The 20,053-nt window shown below is 45.8% G+C and overlaps 1 protein-coding gene across 1 annotated transcript in view; it reads left to right on the top strand.

The window, feature by feature from the left end:
- The first annotated feature begins 25 nt into the window (after positions 1 to 25).
- KLF15 (Kruppel like factor 15) overlaps positions 26 to 20,053 on the top strand; it is a 34,867-nt gene continuing 14,839 nt past the window's right edge. Inside the window, exon 1 of the mRNA XM_019620129.2 lies at positions 26 to 120. The gene's annotated coding sequence lies outside the window, so the exon portion shown is untranslated. The remainder of the gene's footprint in view (positions 121 to 20,053) is intronic.

Below are 20,053 nucleotides of genomic sequence, written 5' to 3'. Positions count from 1 at the left end.
CTCCTGCTGCTGGGTGACACGTGTAGCTGGGCTCCCTGCGTCTGGGACAAGCGTTCCTGGCCTGGTGCAACAGAGAGAAGGCTCACAGGGTCAGCTGCAGTGAGAAGCATCACGATACAGGTATTTCCATGCATCCCTAAGTTCTCAGGTAGAAAAGGGGCTCAGGTGCTTAACCCCATCTCCACAATAAAGCACTGGGATGTGGAACTGGGAGATGGAGCCCTCTGACAGTGGAAGTGACTGCAGTTTTTAGTCACTGGCACAGGCTGCCCAGGGAGTGGTGGAGTCACCGTCCCTGGGGGTGTTCAAGAACTGTAGAGATGTGGCTCTGAGAGATGTGGTCAGTGGGCATGGTGGGGATGGTTGGATTGGATGGTCTTAGTGGTCTTTTCCAATCTAAACAATTTTATGATTCTATATGACTTGATAAACTATTAGTTGAGGAAAGTAATGCGTTTTAAGGAGGAAACGATCTTCGGTTTCTGTATTTTCTCTTTCCTGCTTCAGAGAAGACCAAATCAATTCCAAATGGATCATATTCTTCTTTAGATTCTCTATTAAAATAATTTTGGCTTTCCAAAATAGCAGTTTCCTTTATTTACAGATAGGTTTCCAAACAGCTTTTTCCATCTGAATAAGTCATGCAATAAATAGCACACTTTTCTATAAGTGCAAAATCCCATTTGATTGTTTTAATTCTTTTCCGTGATTGCTGATTATCAAGAGATTGGATTTAGGCAACAGAAGGGAAATGCTTACAGAGGAAAAAAAAAATCTTTATTCTGTACATGAGTACTTTGATTCTTAGCACTGATACAAAAATCATAGGATTTTTTTTATGTATTTTAGGAAATTTCCCAGATGTATTGGGAGTATGTATCAAAAATAAGACTGTAGAATAATTTCCATTACCAAAAAAAATAATTTAGGAGTAAATTGTACTTAACATGCATTTTTCTAAAGGTGTAATATCAAATGCCCTTTGTTCATAAATACCAGTTTATTACAGGATTACAAATTTGCAGTAGTAGCTATCACAGAAACAGATAACATAGAGAACGAAGGCATTGGAACAGCTACAGCTCTGTCTGGCCTAATCCCTACATCGTGTAGATATCTATATATCCATTGCTCTGTTTTGTGCTAAACTCTGATTTCCCAAAACTGGAACAGGGATTATTTAAAATCAGAAATGTGTTTTGGGAATATTTGGTAATGTGGAAGCTTCTCATGGTGTTGGTGGCTCGTATCCCCAACGTGCCATAAGCCACTTAAGCTTTTGTGTTTCCTTGAGGGCAAAGAAGTTTTTAAGGCTAGAAGGACATCTGGGGTCTATTCTTAGCCACCATTAACTTGGTTAATGAATGGAATAAATATCATGTGCACATCATGGGAAAGGCTGCTTGGTGGCATAGGCTGTGCAGCTGACTGGTGCTGTAGCTCATTAGGGATTTCTGGTTGTGCAGTATAGCTTCAGGGCACTGCATTTTGGGTCTTATTAAATGCCTGGTCTGTGCTTCCCTGATGTAGATCTGGGGAAGACAAGCTGTTTGCATGATAAGAGTTGAGGATTGCCTCTTGTGTTTCCAACAGGATGATGTCTGCAGATCTGGGGGCCTTTAGGAGAAGGTTTTGTTATGGCATAGACTTGGGACTGCAGGATATTCTTGTCTCCAAATGAAGACGTGGGTGGAGATGGTGGAGTTGCAGTCTCTGGAGTTGTTCAAGACCCGTGTAGGTGTGGTACTTAGGGACATGGCTTAGTGGGCAATATTGGTGATAGGTGTACATTTGGACTAGATGATCTTAGAGATCTTTTCCAACCTTAATGATTCTGTGATATGTTTATTTCTTTGCTCCCTTTATTTCTTCCTGGTCCCCACGGTCTGAATGGGTGTATGCTCTGCTGGGTGAAGCACTGGCTGGATGGCCGGGCCAAAGAGTCGTGGTCAATGGAGTTGGATCTAGTTGGTGGCCGGTCACGAGCGGTGTACCCCAAGGCTCACTACTGGGGCCGCTTCTGTTAAACATCTTCATTGATGGTCTTGATGAGGGGATTGAGTGCACCCTCAGTAAGTTTGCAGATGACAGCAAGCTGGGAGGGAGTGTTGATCTGCCAGAGGGGAGAAGGGCAATGCAGAGGGACCTGGACAGACTGGGCCAAAGTTAACGGCATGAGTTTCAATAGGGCCAAGTGTTGGGTCCTGCATTTTGGTCACAACAACGCCAGGCAACCCTACAGGCTTAGAGAGGTGTGTCTGGAAAGCTGCCTGATGGAAAGGGACCTTGGTGATCTGATGGACAGTTGGCTGAACATGAGCCAGCAGTGTGCCCTGGTGGCCAAGAAGGCCAATGGCATCCTGGCTTGTATCAGGAATGGTGTGGTGAGCAGGACTAGGGAAGTCATCCTGCCCCTGTACTTGGCATTGGTGAGGCCTCACCTCGAGTACTATGTTCAGTTTTGGGCACCTCAGTACAGAAAGGACGTGGAGGTACTGGAGCAGGTCCAGAGAAGGGCAACGAGGCTAGTGAAGGGCTTGGAAAATCAGCCCTATGAGGAGAGGCTGAGGGAGCTGGGGCTGTTTAGTCTGGGGAAGAGGCGGCTAAGGGGAGACCTTATTATTCTCTTCCAGTACCTGAAAGGTGCTTACAGTGAGAGCAGGGTAGGTCTCTTCTCACTGGTGACAGATGACAAGACGAGGGGAAATGGCCTCAAGTTGCGCCAGGGTAAGTTTAGGTTGGACGTTAGGAAACACTTCTTTATAGAAAGGGTGGTTAAACATTGGAATAGGCTCCCCAGGGAGGTGGTTGAGTCACCGTCCCTGGATGTGTTTAAGAGCCGTTTGGATGTGGTGCTCAGAGATACGATTTAGCAGAGGGTTGTTAGAGTTAGGGTACTATGGTTAGGCTGCGGTTGGACTTGATGATCCTTGAGGTCCCTTCCAACATGAGTGATTCTATGATTCCTTGGAGGGAGTTGCTTGCCTTCTCTCCTCCTTTTCTGACAATGGGGATGCTGATCCCTACCCCAGAGGTGCTGTGAGGGTTAATTAGTGTTGGCAAAACATTTTGAAACGGCTGATTGAGAAACGCTGCCAGAGATGAAAGCTAAAGAAGTATCTCGGTAAATAAATATTCCTTTGTAGTCTTATCTTTACAGGAAACTCCCTGTGTACCCAGGATACTGCACAGGTCACTGAGCAGCCATCTCCCCATTGCCTGGAGTCTTCTCAAGGAGACTCACTTGTTTAAGTTTTTTCACTTCAATTTCTTCAAAGTGAGCTCTGATACACACCACACAAGGGGAGCAACCTAACTAACAGCAAATGGCACAGAAACACCACATGGATTGGTGGTTATTTTTTTTCTCTGGAGCTCTTGTTCTTCTGTTTCCTGCTGAACAGTGCATCTGCAGAACCCAGAGCATCCCAAGAGGAAGAAAGGCAAATCAGAGTCAGTTTCCAGGGTAGCACTCAAGGCAGGAGGAAGGGAGCTACGTTGAGTGTCCATAGCACATACGGTATAAGTGCCCTACTGGAGGTGGCGAGGCCAGCTCTGTTTGAGTGTGGTCTGCCAGTAGCACTGCTGCTTACCCTTTCTCTTCATCTGAAGCTTTCTTCAAGGAGGGATTTTATCTCAAGGTGAATTTTTTTAGCTGGAGGCCAGCCACAGGTTGGCAGCAATCTTGTATTGCAGGGCTCAGTGACCCTTATTTCCCATCCTTTTATGTTATAAGTGAGTTTTCCAGCCATGAGGAGCACCAAGAAAAGCCTCTGGCTCTAGAAGGAGAAATGCCCCCAGAGACTGCTCTGCAAGAAGACCTGCCAGCTCAGCTTTCATATTGGCAAACAGGCTGATGGAGCAGGATTTATTCAGGTCATCCTGCCACTGATCCCTACTCCCAGTGTCTTCCTGGGCTACCTCACCGGACATGAAGACCAGAGGCCTTCGGTGGTCATTCCCAAATGGTATTGCTCTGTGGTTCAGCCGTGTTTGCGTGAGGCTCTGCTAGCTCCTGATCCCAGGTCCAACCTCCTGTTCCAAGCAGGGCTAACTTAGGCTGCCCAAGGCCTTTCCCAGCTGATTTGAAAATCTCTGAGGATGCAGATTTCAGATGTTCTCCAAATAACAGAAGGTAAGGTCTAGGAGGCTGACCTTGGGCCCCTGAATGGCCCCACTGCCTTGCTTTGGTAATGATATAAATAAATGATATTGTTGCAATTTCAAGGCCAGTTCTGAAGAACTGTTTAGCCCTAATCCCAAATCGAAAAATAGTTCCAGCTTTCCCTCAAAGCTAAGTACATTTGGGGCCTAGGAGTTTGCATTTGGCCCATTGTAAAGAGAGCCACAGAGCTGAAGCCAAAGAGACTTGCCTAACCAGGGCTATAAATTCTTGCTATTTGCAGGGACAATTGACCCAGGAACATGAGGTTGCAACTTCATGATTTTACATTAAGCTCTTAAGGCACCATTCCAGCCGTTTTCCTGGCGCTTGCTTTGTGGCAAAACTACAGCTGCTGTGACTGCATGGGAACCAATCCAGCTGAAAAATACCCTGCCTGAGGAAAAGATCCCTTTATTTTGCTCACCATGATGGGCTGAGGAAGAGACATGGGATGGTGGAATTGCTTCTGTCAGTACCAGTCTGTGCTTAGGGAGATGGTGAAGCTGCTGTTTGTGGTGGTGGAACCGGTGATCCCATGCACCCTGCACACACAGTTCCTTCGGAGGGGCATGTGGGTCAGAACAAGAAGGATTCCTAAAGTCATGGGTCAGGCTGATTTCTAAGAGCTGCAAAAGAGAGCACATGCTTTATGGCTCCAAACCATTTCTGCTCATGTGGAAAGGATTAAAGATAAAAACAACCCTGCTATTCACTTTGCTCCAGAGCTGATTCAATCCTGTCTGTCTGTTGCTCCAGAGAAACTCTGACAGGAGCTATTATCTGTGATCCAAAATTGTGGCTCATATCCCCAGGGTAGCTCATAGGATCTACCTTCTCTTGCCAGGGAATGAGGCATCGCTGGGTACTGGTCATAGTGGTTTGTAAACGTTTGGTGCCAGCTTGGCTGTTTTCTTGCAGGACCCTCCAGTTTGCATCTCTGCTTCAAGTGTGGAGCTGTGAGGCTCAGAGAAGCACTGATACCACATGGGGCATCTTGTAGCTGTGCAGCTGCAATCAAGGATAGTGAAAACTCATGCAAGGACAGCCTTGTTACTTGGAAATGCTAGAAAGTTTCCACATCCTGTTCCTATCCCATTGACTGCACCTGAGTGAATGCCCACTGTTTTCTCCACCAGGATGTCAGCAGATCCTGCAGTTTGTTTTCCACTGAAATGTCTCCTCTTGGGTAAATATTACATCTGAGGTTGCCTTGCCAGTGGCTTTCCTACCCAGAATTTGTACAACAGGTCAATGCCCTGCTCAGAGATAAAAGGAATACTTGCTGTGGGTGCTGTTTGCTGCTCTGCAATGCCACTCTGTTCCCTCACCAGTTTCTCCTTTAAAGGTTTCTGAATGCTGCTGACATCCTGGAGCTTTTAGCAAAGTGAGGGAAATTTAAGATCAGCCATCGAGGGCTTGGACAGAGCAGAAGGGCAGAGCAGGAGTTTGTTTGTTCCAACAGCCGTGGCTTGTAAATTATTCATCTGTGTGCAACTGAAACACGCAGATCCTCAAAGGTTGTGTTACAAAGGGTGAGGTGAAGGATCAGCAACCTTCGAGCAAAACAGGAAGGTTAACAGGTTCTGGGGAGCCCTTCTCCTTCTACTTGCATCTGCTCAACAAAAATGCCTGCAGGCAGAAGAAAACTGAGTTATCAGTAAATGAAACAATGCACAAACACAGAGATGTGTGTGCGTGGTAGGGAGGCCATCTGCAAAAACTCAGTTTTCCCCCTACTGGAAACAGATTTGAAGCTGATTGCAATGAAATGTATGGAGAACCTGTGAGCACTGAGTGCACAAGAGGCTCTAGCCTCTGTGAAGTGGGGAAAAAGTTTCCAAAGACCAAGAGAGATCAGAAGAGCAGGCTAAGCAGAAAAGAAGCCAGCGTGCTTCTGCTCAGCAATTCTGTCTCCAGATGAAACCAGGCTTCAACTAATTAAAAAGAGCAGATGCTAGCTGGAACACTAATTGGAACAACTATATTTTGACTGTGCTTAGATCTATTTTAGCTCTCTTGTAGTAGGCTTGGAGAGAGGTAAGTAACTCTTTAGCAGGCCTCTTGTTTTGTTACACACCACATACTTAGGGCATAATGAAATATCTATGAATAGGTTTGGATCCTCTTTTTTTCAGGGGCAAACAATTCTCCATCTAATAATGCACAGCCACCAAATTCAGCATTCTCAGCCCTTTTTTCTCACGGTGCTGGTAGTAAAGTGATCTTCCTTGGCTTGGAGAGGCCTTGTAAGCAGTGCTAGGCATGGGGCCAGCTGCTGTTCTTCCTGATATGTATTGTATTAATGGACACCTCTTCAACCTGTGCACCTTTGCTCCTCTCTGCCTGTGTCCCTTCTCATTAGGCTTGTGTGCTCTGCAGAAAGTGCAGAGAGCTTAGCTGACATCTGATACACTTATAAATAGCCTGTCTGCCCTGCTATGGTTCTGTAGCTATCCTAACATGAGCAAACACTCAACGTATTGCACTCTTCCTGGAACTGGGATGCTATCGAAGATTTTCCTCCAATGCATCCAAACTTGGCCTCTGCTGGAAGCCGGGTACTTGACTGCTGCTCTGTTGCAGATTGGCAGTTCTTTGGTCTTGTCCTTGTCTCCAATTCCTTCCTTCCAAGAGACAAAGGAAAGGCATCATCTGGGTAACGACTCTCTACCACTGTTCCTGCCCTTCCTGTTCCAGTGCTGGGTGCAGATGGGCTCACTTGGATCAAGCTCTTGTCCTCAGAGCCCGCAGCAGAGGGGATGAGTCCTCCTGAGCTGTCACCCTCTTTCTTTGCCAAGAACGCAGAACGCAGAACTGGTCACACTCTAAATGGTGCTTGTCCCCATTGCCTTTACAGACAGGACTTAAAACCTCTCTCCTTCCTCTGAGCATTCTCTCATAGCAGTGCTGCCAACACTAATTCTAATGTAAACTTCATTTTTTTTGGCTGTTCTCTCTTCCTAAGTGTGAATGCTGTCATTGCTGAATGACACCTGCTCCCCATGGGTCCCTTTGGTTTGCAGGAAAACACTTTTTCCTCACAGCTGAGATGCAGACAGATGTCTCCTGAGGTCGGTGCCTTAGGTAAGTGGCTCTGTCTGACTTCGTTCTCACTGCATTGAGCTCTCTGCCCATCCTCCTTCTGGAGGTGTCTTGTTGACTACTGAGGGCTTAGTGACAGAGCTCCCATGCTGCTATCTGATTTTAGTGGTGAGGAGATAAGGTTAATTGATGTTTTCCTCCTTACGTTTACTTCCCACATTGCACCAGCATCTCTCCTTATCAGCACCCGTGTGCTAAGCACAGCTGGGCTGCCTGGAGCAAGCACCAGCATTGCTGCCTTTGGGCTGGGGGCTGCTCCTCCACAGGTTTTGTGATCTCTCCTTGAGTTGATCCTAGTAGCTGCTACATCTAAATGGCCATACCAGAGATAGTAGAAGGTGGACTTGTCATTGAGGGAACAGGAGCAGCAGTGCTCAGAGCTTCTGATGGGAGCTGCTTTCAGGTACAGCAGCAATCTCGCTGGTGACTGCAGACTTGTGCCAGATGAAACCCTCACCCCTGAATGCCTCTTCTGTTCTTGTTCCAGCACAGCTTCTAAATTAGAAACCCTACTGCCTGCATATAACATGAGGAGGGATTTTGCAACACTGGAAGGCTGAGGCACGGCACAGGGATGACAGTAATTTCTGTTGCTGAAGAGGCTTGATTGCATTCAGGTGCCCACTGAAATGGTTTCCCTTCCCATCCATCTCCCCAGGGATTGTGAAATGTTGGCTCTGCTCAGCTGGTGCCAGAGGAGCAGCTCAGTGAGCTCTCTGCTTTCCCATCACTTTTCCCCAGCCAGCAGCAGCGTGTCCAAAGTAAATCACGAATTTTTGGAGCAGCTTTGTTCAGGCTCAGGCTGGCAGTCTCTGTCTCGCTGGGAAACGTCTTGATATAGCAGCTAACATTCAAATTATAGGAACGCAGCAGGACACTATCCAGGCATGGAGAAGAGCCTGCAAGTGCTTGCTGTGCTGCATGCTCTCCAGTGGCCTGCCACGTGTTACACAGACTGAAGTTTGCTGATCCCAAGGCTGTACCCTGCAGTGAAAGCCAGCTGGTGCCTGTCCTTCAGATCCAGCCCCTCTGGCCAGTACCCCTTTGCAAGCTTCCCAAATAGAATTTAATGAAGCTTGTTAAAGCTGCTCAGATCAGTGGTGGCTGTGGGAAAGGCTCTTGTAAGAATGCTTAGGTTTCTGTTATCCTCATATTTAGTTTCCTTTAGACTTTTCAGCGCTTACTGAGCCTGAGCTATGGCTAAGCCATTCTCAAGGGCTAGTTGAAGTCTCTTGTTTATTTTCTTGATGCTTTTCCTAGCATCTTGTAAATCATCTTCTGTCTTTGGCAATGGTAAAGTGTGAAGCAAGCAGTTTCACCACTGCAATATATCCATGTTTTGTTGCAGCAGAAGGAACAGAGCCCAGTTCTTAACTGAAGGTCTCAAGTTGTTTGGGATCAGCCCAGTGAGAACTGCAGCAGTTTGACTGATCTACCTTCCATGCCCCATATGCTGTGTTAAATCTGGGACTTTGCGCATTGTGGGTCATAGTGCATTCTCTTTTCAGAGGTGAATCCTGCAGCTCCATCAGTGTACAGTTGCTCACTGTGGCCCCTTGGAGCAGCCCACATGGCTCCTCTGCAGGCACGTGGCCTTGTAGCCAGCCAGAGAAGCTCCTGGCACATCTTCCTCTTGAAGGTGGGGAAGAGGGAGGAGGAGGCTGCAGTAACTGAGCTGACAAAACTTTTTGTCTACTGTCTCAGCAGGCTCCAGAGAGGGCTGAGAAGTGCCAAGTTCTCTGCTTGGCCCTGTCCCATGCGGTGGCCGCCTTCCAACGCGGCTCAGGAGCCTCTGCTTGAGGTGACTTCTCAGCATTTTTATTCCTTTCTGCACCTCTTCTTTTGTGTTGCTGAAACTTTCCTGCTGGCTCATGTTTTTATGAGGACTTGTCTCACTCACTGAGCTTTGAGGGCTGGGACACCTCTCCATCCCCACTTCCAGCACTGTGCCTCACCCATGCTGCACAGCCCACCTTGCTGCTGCTCCATCCTCCAGGCCAGAGGCCCCTCTGCTGCTCTTTTCTCTTGGCTGAATGGAACTGCCAGCCCTCAGCCTTCTCCTTGAAGGTGGCAACCCATGCCCGAGTTCAACATTGAGCCATTTGCTCCAATGGAGCTGCCTGGGAGCCCTTAGGCCTTTTTGCTCCTGCCTGTGTCAAGCTCTTCCTGTGTCTTTTGCACCTTATGCTCTGATTTCTCCCACCTCCTGCCCCAAAATATCATCGTCTTTTGGCATCCCCTTGAATGTCCCTTGATTCCTTTATCCCAGAAAAGACATAAACATCTCCAAGCACTTATTCTGACTGATGACATGAGTTGCTGAGGGAACTGGGACGGTTCAGTATGGGGAAGAGGAGTCTCAGTGGAGACCTTACTGCTCTCTACAGCTCTTGAAAGGGGAAATAGTGAGGTGGGGATTGGCCTCTGCATCTGGGTAACAGCAATACCCGGAGGTGGCCTTACGTTGCACCAGGGGAGGTTTAGGTTAGATATTAGGAAGAAATTCTTCTCAGAAGAAGTGATGATGAATTTGCTGCCCAGGAGTGGTGGAGTCACCGTCCCTGGAGGAGTTCAGTAACCATGGTGATGTGGAGGGACACAGTCTAGTGGGTGATATTGGTGGTGATGGTTGGACTGGATGGTCTTAGTGGTCTTTTTCAACCATTATGATTTTATGATTCTATCCTATATGCCTCCCAGATTTTGGTAACCTTTACTTCTTTTGCCCAAGCCCAATTGCAGTGAGCACTGTCCTAGCAGTAACAAATTGAAGTGGTGTTCAAATCCTCTCCTTCTGCCTCACGCAAACAGCTCAGCTTGGGAGGGCAAACACCTCTTGCATCCATCATTTTGCTGCTGCGTGTTGGTGTTCCCTCTATTTTAAAATGTTTTTGCCTGAAGACAAATAATCATACAGCTTTCTGAGCAGCCTGACACCGATTTAATCTATTTCTGTGCAGTGGAGGCCTGATCCCTGGCAGTGCTGAGCCAATTCTCTGCAGGGCAGAGCTGGGTTTGATTCCTCAGTGAAATCTGTTTCGGTGTTGCACAATGAGCCTGTTCTCAGGGAGGGGGGACTGTGTGCAGTGTCCTACCCGGGCAGACACCAGAGTCTGATTGTTCTGGAATGACGTCAAAGGCTGCAATACTGTACTTCAGTCTGGCACTGGGCTGCTGCTGCAGCTTTTCTGGAGGCCACACTGCTTCCACCTTTGCACGCCGGATATCCACTTGCACACCTGGCCCTTTCCTGCACAAAAATTGCAGTTCCAGCAAATGGAATTTGCTTAAAAAAGGAGCGCTCTTGTGTTTCAGCCTATGGCTGGGATAAAACTCCAGCAGATGTGCAGCCTTTCCCATGCCTGGGGCTCAGGCTAGCACGAGTGGATGCCAACTGCCATAGAGCTGCAGCAGCAAGCATCACAGAGAGTGCCAGTAAAACATGGTGCTCATCCCTGTGGCACTGATGGAGAGAACATGAACGTGTTATCTACTAGCAGCTGCTGTGAACACTTGCTGCTGAGCTCTGCTGAAGGCAGACAGATAAAGCAGCAGCCTCAACTTGCATTCAACCACGGTGAAATCAGGGTGGCACATATGGAGCTGTTTGCAGCAGGGTGCTGTGGGGAGGGGTAGAATGTACACCTGAGCAGATGTCACAGACCTCCATCCCGTCAACCCACAGCACCCCAACTTCTTGCAGTCCCCAGTGGCTACAGCAGGACAGGCAAGTTGTGAAACATGTGGAGCTGCTCTGTAGGAGGGGATCTGCTGTGACTTGGCACTGCGTATGTCTCGCTGGCCCTTTATCAGACCTGATACAGCACTGCTGACAATGCATATCTGCCAGGCCTGGGTTGAAACGGGCAGATTCCAACCTCAAGTTGTTGAGATGATGCTTGTAATTCAGCTGTTGGCTGTCTGCTGGCCCAAGCAACAGTCCATCTTGACAACTCTGCACATAAATCAGAAGGAAGGAAAGAGTGTTTGACGGTTTCAGTTTTCCTATGAATGCCCAGGCAGTTCTTAGATCATTCCTAACAGATTAAGAATGGCTCCCAAGATTCTGGAAATGCTTGAGTTTTCCAAGTTTAAAGTCCAACAGAATTTCCAGAATTTCCAGTGTAACTGTGGCAGTGCAGTCCTCTCCTTCAAGCAGAATTAGTGCTGTTCAGCAGAAGCTGGACATGGGGCAAAAGCAGCAGGGGGAATGGGAAAGTAACAAAGAGGTGACCTGAAATGTTAGCAGGAGCATTTACGAGAGTTCATGAAGTGAAGACACTGGAAGATTTAAAAGTGTATAAAAAGAAAAAGAGTAAAATTTGGTAGGATTTAAATAATCCACATACACTGAGTTTAGCGTGTAGGAGCAGAGGGAAGGATATCATCCTTTAAAAAAAAAAGGTAATTTTGTGCTGGACAAGTCTTGAAGGTAAATATTTAATTACAGGATCGATTTTGATAAAGACACAGAGTTTGCAGTTGATTTCTTCATCCTCTTCTGTGCCAAGCAGTGAAATTCCTGGTTAGTACTGGTTGTTGCAAATAACATACACTTGTGATTATAATTGACTTTGCACGCTAAAAGAGAAAAATAATGTCTTAGAACCAACCTCTTTTCTGTCCTCTCAGATCAGTGATAACTCTCTTATTTCTGGAGTAAAAGCAAAGTCAGTGTTCTTGACTGGTCACCCTAGCAATGTTGTGAGTAGGTCTGGCACTGTGATACTTTGCAGAGCAGAAACTTTTCTGCATTTACCTTAGGGGCTGTGATATCAAGACAGGAATTTGCTTGCAAAAGGGAATTACAGTAGTGAAGTTTAGCTAAGCCTGACAAGTTACCATGATCAATGCTTAACTATAAAAATGGAGGTGATGCTTGTTGAGTGACAGGAGCCCTACTGCATCCACTGGTTCATGAAATGCTCACAATTAAATACAGGCTTAGGCCAAAAAAAGTGAAATCCAGACACTTGGTCAAACACTGGGTGATGTTCAAAGGTTTAGAGCCATCTCTTTTTATTTTAGGAAAAAACTGAGTTAGCATGTCATTAAGTAGAGTTAAGGAAGAGTGAAATAGTTAAATAAGATGTGCTCTTCTCTCCCATTCATTGATTCCAGGTTCTTCTTCCAGGATCTGCCACACTCCCCATGACATTGGAACAGCGTAAGTGTCCCGAAGACAAGGCTTTGTCATCAACTTTTTGATTTTATATTCTTCACCAGACAACCTAAATGCAATTTTTGAACATCAGTTTGTTCAGTATCATACAGTGCCAAGACTATTATCCTCAGGGAACAGATGGAGAGAAAGGAGATGAGGTGGGTTGCTTCTGGTCATACAAACATAAATTAAATAGTAGCACAGTTGGGAAAGGACGCTGTTTCCACCCAGGCAGTGTTTATAGGAAGAAGTATATCCCAGTGATTCTGAATTCAGCTCTCAGTTATTTCTTATTGTGCCAGTACAGTGAATGTTTTGTCCCCAAGTCCCTACAGAATAAGAAAACATGCATTTTTAGATCACAGAACATATGACTAAAATTTACCCAAACTTTCTGACAACTTCAAGGTTGGTGTGAATGAAAATACTTCCTATGATCACATCTGTATTTTGGGGAAGTATAATCCAGGTTTGAATCAGTGTTTTCTTCATTGCTTACATTCCTTGTAAGGATTCATTAGATGAGGAAATAGACCATTACATCACAATGGATCATTTTTAAACACGCCATCCCTCTGTTCTGTTTTTTGTTTCTTTGTAATTGTTCTGTTGAGAATATCTGCCTTGTGACAAGCAAAGCGGTCAGCTCTCAACAAGCAGTGAAATGAATATCAATCCAAGGCAAAGCAAATTGGGAAGAAGTTCCAGAGAGTGGTACTATTGGAAATAAGCTAAAGTATTATTTTGAAAGCTTGCATGGAAGAATGGAGGTTTGCCAACTATTACAATTGGACTTCAGAGTAACTGCTGAGTGGGTAATTATTCCCCCAGGAACACGGGAGTCTGGACAAATGTAAGAGGGAAAAAAATATGAAGAATTAATGTTAGAAAACAAGCTAGAACATTAGTCACAGGAGGGATATAACTCAACATTCATTTAATGTTTATTTCTGTGATGAACAGAAACGTTGTTCTTAACCCCTGTGCTGAAGCAGAAAATAGGAGATTTCTCTCTTCTTAAGGCAGCTGGAACTGCTTTGTTGATTTCATCTCTTTGACAAGATGGTGTAGGGGAGGGCAGAGAAATATCCTGAACATACTGCAAACCCAGCAAACAGGCTTTATGGGAAATGGACCCACTTGTAGAGCTTGTTGAGGTATTATGTGATGTCTGACGTGGTCTTCAGTGACTCCCCAACATGAAGAAAAAGAAAGAACTGCCAAGATTTGAAAGATGAAGCCCCCCTACCCATAAGTACTCACTCATGGTCTCTCTGCAGAGTATGGCGTCATTTTCTCCTGTGTTGAGCAGCACCTCAGCAACATGGAGGGGACTCAGCTCTTGATGATGGCCTTAAGTTGCACCAAGGGGAGGTTCAGTTTGGGTATTAGGAAAACCTTCTTTGCAGAAAGCATGGTAACAGGCTGCCCAGGGAAGTAGTAGAGTCACCATCCCTGGAGGTGTTCAAGCAACTTGAAGATGTGGCACTGAGGGACATGGCTAGTTGTATGGTGGGGATGGGTTGACATTTGGACATAGTAATCTTACTGGTCTTTTCCAATATGTGCATGATTCTATGACATGGTGGAGGAGTTTTGCCTGCCATGTTGCTGGGCTTACAAGGACATGGTGAAACATAAGGACAAAGAAAACTCAAAGTGTGAGAAAATTTTTGAGGTTAAATAGTGCACATGAGATTGGTTCTGTCCTTCCGGAGCCCCTGTTTCATAATCCTACACTGCAACTATTGAACTATAGTCTTACTTATAGAGTGACCACACTCATCTTTTGTGGTTCATTGCTCCCACTATTATCTTAACAGCAGCAATTTCCTAACCAGTCCTCTTCCTAAAACAGGACTAGTGTTGCTTTGGATGTTTGGAGTTTGGGACAAAGAAGAATCTCCTTGCTGGGCTCTCACCATGTCCTTGGCCAAGTGATGGGCTCTCATGTGCCTTCTTCCACTTGTCCCCTGTCAGTGTTGCATTTCTGACCTGTCACTGCTCTGTGACCTGAGCGAAGGTTACCAGTGTTTTTGTGCAGGCTTTGTGTTTACTGTTTAAGGTGAGGGAGAGGCTCTGGATTCTGTTGGTTGGGTCATCTTCTTGGTTTCCCAATTCAATGCAAACGGACAGGCAGGGCAGCTCTTCCTTGTGAACATTCACATTCTCTTGAGAGATATGCCAATTTCTGGCACACACTCGGTGTTGGCAACACATGATGGATACAACACAGCCAAAGTTTTTCATTTTTCTAAACACTGTCTTCAAAATCACCATCTTCTCTCACCACCTCAAACTGCTTCCCAGAGTCCCTAGCACAAGGATTCTGCACAAACACACCCAACTCTGCGTATTCCTTCCAGGAGAGGGCAGGGGAATACAGCTTATTGCAGATTTGCTCCTGAACCACAGCCAGGATTACTCATGGCCCAGATCTTCCTGTACGTCCTCCAGTCTATTTTGGTTTTTTAAACGCAGTAGAGGTAGGTGCTGAATCTCAAAGTGAATCAATGGATTTTGTCACACTGACAGATCTGCCTGTTCCTGAGTCATCTTCATGAGGGACAGCTTGAACTGGGCTGCTCTACTTGCTCTGGAACCTCTAGGAGCTGCAGGAGGTGGTCTGATTCCCTGGTCCATTCAGCATATCAATGGGTGTAGCACTTCTCTTAGGTGTGTTTGACCATATATTGAAATGCAGGTGTGCTTAGAAAGACAAGTTTGGACGTGGACCTAGTTAAACATAGCCTGGGAAAATAACAGCCAGAAAGTCAGCTAATGTTCTCTCTCAGTATCTTAATGAGCAGAAAGTTTGGGAGAAAATCAGAAACTCTGCTCAGCTCCCCACTGTCTTTAATATTCCAAAGAGCATTAACAAAAAAAAAAGCCTAGAATGAGTTTCTTCTATCTGATCTCTAGTCCTATAATTCTGACTTAAAAAGAAAACATAATTTCCAAACTAGTTAAGGAAAGAAAAGAAGGAAAAGAGGAATCAATGAATTGTTGTCTCTGCAGCAGAGATGCCCTTGCAAGGCCAAAGAAATTAAGTCCTGAGATTGCTGTTGCCATTTCCACCTTGTCCTGCAGAACCACAGTCAGGGATAAACATATTCTTTGTGTCAATATTTCTGTAGTACCAAAAGAACTTGCAGTCCTTATCTGTGAATGTCAAGGACTGCTGAGCTAAAGTGCTCACAGTGCTACTGCAGTTTGACAGGCTTGGGTTCTCCCCTTGGTCCCTGCAATCGGGCTGAAAGATGCAGGACAGCAGGGTCCAGGCACTGGTGTTGTGGCATTAAATGAGAACTATCTACTGATGGATTGAAGTCCTCAATTTTTTTGCCTGATTATTTTTGTTTCTCTCATTGGAAAAGAGCAACGTCAATCTGTACATAGAAGTGTGCAAGCAATCAATGCAGCCCAACTAACCCTTGTTCTGCCAAGTGTGCTTGCCTCATTACTAACAGTTTGCTAGTGCAGAACTATAGCAGGTGACCTCTAAGGCAGCACACTGCTTAACCTGTGCAGCACAATCTCTCCTTTTGCCCATCTGCAAAGCTTCCTTTCCCTTCCAGCCCACTCAGAAATGGGAAGTCATCTGTAACACAATACTGAGCAACTTACAGAAGATGGGAAAACCTGAGGCAGGAAAAATGAGCCTTGGGACAGCCACAGATGGGAAGGCAGTGTGTGGGCAGAGCCAAACAGTGCGTGAAGCTGAGCACAGAGCTGATGAGCCTTTTGCTCCTTCTCCCACCTTTATCAGTTTTGTGCATAACAGCTTGGGATCAACATCAGCCTGCAGTTTCTTTTTGACTTGATAATGCTGTGCTATTATTATCTCCAGGAAAATGTTAAAAGGCTCCAATGCTGTGCTGTGTTAGCCTTTCCTGACTGGATCTTTAGCATACAGTTATGAGACAAAGGACAATGAAAAGTCCCTTAACCTCACCTGGGCCCTGCATTTGTTGGGCAGAGGAATGCCACAGAGGCTGTCTGAGCAGGAGAACCAGTCTGACCGAAATTCCCTCCTGAAAGGTGGCAAAGAGAAAATGGAAAATCCCCAGGCAGGATCAAGGGACAGAGGTAAACAGATTTTAAAAGGACTCCCAGTGAAGAGATGAACAGGGAAGGAAGTGTCTTAATGCACAAAAAGCGTGAGATGGGGAGAAGACAAATGCATCTTACAGATGGAGCAGGGGTCAGTTTTGTTGCAGTACCAAATGAAGCCATCGAGCAGAAGAGAGCTGATCCAAAGCCATTGGTGACAGCAGCACGGATCTCTCTAACCCTAACCTGACAGCCTGTCCCAGGCCAGCAGTCATTGCACCGAGAGCTGGCAGTCAGAAATGACCAGAAGTCATTGTATTGATGGAGATATGTGCATTTCTTCTGCTGTTAAGCAAAACCTCACAGTGATTCCAACACCAAGAGCAAAGCTCAGCTGTGTGCCAATTGCTTTCACTGTCATGGGGCTTCAAGGAATCGATCAAAAGATCAGTTCACAGCTTGAGAGGTGCATGGCATTGCCATTGTCACATGTAAATCTCAATTTTGGTTTAGGCCCAAAAGTGCATCTATGGACCCCAGAACCATGGCTGTGGATTGAGGCCACACGACAACCTCAGTGTGATCATCCTGGGAAAGAAAACTCCTCAGATAAAATCTCAGCTCAGAAAAGGTGCTGTAGAGGATGAAACTGTGGACATCCTTCACAAAGGATGACCTCAGATCTGGGCTCCAAGCAACACCCACAAAAAACTTGCGCATTTTTTCTCATTATTTTCTGTTGCACAGTTGCACAGGAGTGAAATTCTTTATGCTGAAATTAAACCTCAGAACTCGTGCTATCATATATTGTATTTGTTTCAGCGTGTCCTTTGTCTGTCTAGAATTTATGCCTGGGCAGAAAAAGCGGACTTTGGATGTTTGTCCAGTAGCCTGGTCAGAGCAGGAACATCTGCAAGACTACTGAACACCCAGAGGTCCCATAGGCACCACACAGATGTGCAAGGACTTTCCTGGAGTTTCCCAGCACAGCAAATCCCATGCGTGTGGCAGAGGGCATCTGGACACATGTAAGAATGTTGGTGCATCCAGAATGTGTCACACAGTGCACAAGCAAGCTCAGATCAGAGGCTCACCCTGGATGCTGAGGACTCATTTTCCCTGTGTGTTGCCTACATGCATATTTTTTTTCCCCAGGGAAATCTTGGAGAACTACAAAACCTCTAGTTACACGTGTGCTTATTTCCATTGCATTTTGCTTCCCAGTGATTGCTATTGCCTAGTATTAAATGGATACAATGCTCTGCAGGGTTCTGCAGTGTGGCTGAAGTTACTCATCCCATGAACCAGCGCAGTTGGGCTCAACCTCACCAGTTCGTTACCTGGTTGAACAGGTTTCAACCCATCCCTCAAAATGACTCGTCCATAGCAGGTACAGCCACGGGTCCCTCCACTGCCTCTGCGTGCAGCTGTACACTGGCACAAGGAAAGGCGGATGGACAACTCATCTCAGCAGCTGCACGCATCTGGGTCTGCCAGAGCCCTCTGCACACTTCAGCCTTTGTGTAACGGCAGAATGCAGCCAGCCCTGCATGGTGCTGGTAGGGAAATGGAAAGGATTTGGCCTTGTGAAGTGAAAGCAGCTTGAAAAGCAGAACTGGGGCATGCACTGTTTTATTTGCACGTGAGTAAATACGTGATTTCCCTCCCTCTTCTGAAGTAGAAAGCTGGAATTTACTGGAACTTAAATCTAAAGAAGTTGTCCAAAATTTAGAGAGACCTCTAACGTGTCCCAGTGCATATTTAGGTCATAATAGTAAAATTAAGGTTGTAAATTTTGTTTGTTTCCATGGTACTAAACATTCTAAGGTAATTTCCTGTCTGAACAAGCAAGCAGTTCTCATTCTAATAAGATCAATCTTAAGGGTTTGGGATTTTAGCTGTATCAGAATTTCTCAATCTAATGCCTTTGCATTGCATCAAGCTAAACTTCACTTACCCGGAGGGAAGAGAAGGCACAAAGCCCTCCCATCCCTCAGGACCCCCCTTACAAACCATTTCTGTGACCCCACAGGGCTTCCTTCCCCCACCCAGCCCAGCTGTTGTTGCTCCCCAGGTCTGCAAACATGGGGGCTGCCTGGGCACTGCCGAGTCATCCCCAAAGCCCATAGTCCTGGAGGAGCAGAATCATAGAACTGTTAAGGCTGGAAAAGACCTCTAAGATGTCCAAGTCCAACCCCAACCCACCCCCACCATGCCCATAACCACATCCCTCAGTGCACATCTCCACAGTTCTTGAACACCTACAGGGACAGTGACTCCACCACCTCCCTGGGCAGCCTTTGCGAGTCCATCCCAACTCTTTCAGAGAAGAAATTGTTCCTAATATCCTAATTTTTCCTAATGGAGATCTCAGAAAGTTGTACAGGTTTGCTGCCATGAAGCTGTGTTCTGGTAGCCCGGCTTGGGCCTTTCCAGGGTTGGAAACATATAAATGGAACTTGAAAAACAGCTGATGAGCAGATTTAAAATCTTCCACTGAACAGGAGAAAACCCTAAAGAGATTGGTCCTAAATAAGTGAGAGCTGCAGCAACAGACATAGTGAATGAATGGTGGTGTGTTTGAGCACACATATGTAACTTAGAAATGTGTATATAACATATATAAATAGTGTGTCCATTGCAGAGGGATTGGGACTGAGTACTGTGTTCAGTTGAGTACTGAAGGGTTCACTCAATACAAGAAGGACATGGAGGTTCTGGAACGTATTCAGAGGAGGGCAGCGGAGCTGTGAGGGGTCTGGAGCACAAGTCTGATGGGGAGCGGCTGAGGGAGCTGGGATGGTTCAGTGTGGAGGAGGCTCAGGGGAAACCTCATTGCTCTCTACTGAAAGGAGGTTGTAGCAAGGCAGGAGTCGGCCTCTGCTCCCTGTTAACAGTGATAAAAGGAGGTAATGGCCTTAAGCTTCTCCAGGGGAGGTTCAGATTGGATATTAGGAAAAATTCCTCCTCTGAAAAAGTGGTCAGGTGCTGGTACAGGCTGCACAGGAAGGTGGTGGAGTTACCATCAGGTGTAAAGAAACATTTAGATGTTGTACTGAGGGATGTGGTTTAGTGGGTGATACTGGTGATGGATGGTTGGACTGGATGATCTTGGAGGTCTTTTCTATCCTTGGTTATTCTATGATTCTGTGTTATTCTGTGTGAATTGGATGATCTTTATGCCATTCTATGATTTTATATCCATGCACATATATATATATAACTAGTGTACATACATACATATGTGTAGACAATAGTATTGTGTGTATATATGTATATATACATATACATATTGTGTATACATATATATGAATATATGTTTGCATATATGTGTGTGTATATATACATATGTTTGTACATACGTGTGTGTATATATACATATGTGTTTGTATGTGTATGTTTGTGTATATATTATGTGTATACAGATACACAAACAATACTGTGCACATATAAAACCAGTAATTTATATGCGTACATTAAACCGATCGTAATAATGCCGGGGGAGAAGCCAGAAGCGATTTCCCACGGGCAGGAGAAGAACCGGGGTCCTGCACACCCCCGAGCCTTGC

The sequence above is a fragment of the Meleagris gallopavo genome, chromosome 14, assembly GCF_000146605.3.
Source record: "Meleagris gallopavo isolate NT-WF06-2002-E0010 breed Aviagen turkey brand Nicholas breeding stock chromosome 14, Turkey_5.1, whole genome shotgun sequence".
Taxonomy (NCBI): domain Eukaryota; kingdom Metazoa; phylum Chordata; class Aves; order Galliformes; family Phasianidae; genus Meleagris; species Meleagris gallopavo.
This window is presented reverse-complemented; position numbering and strand designations above follow the sequence as displayed.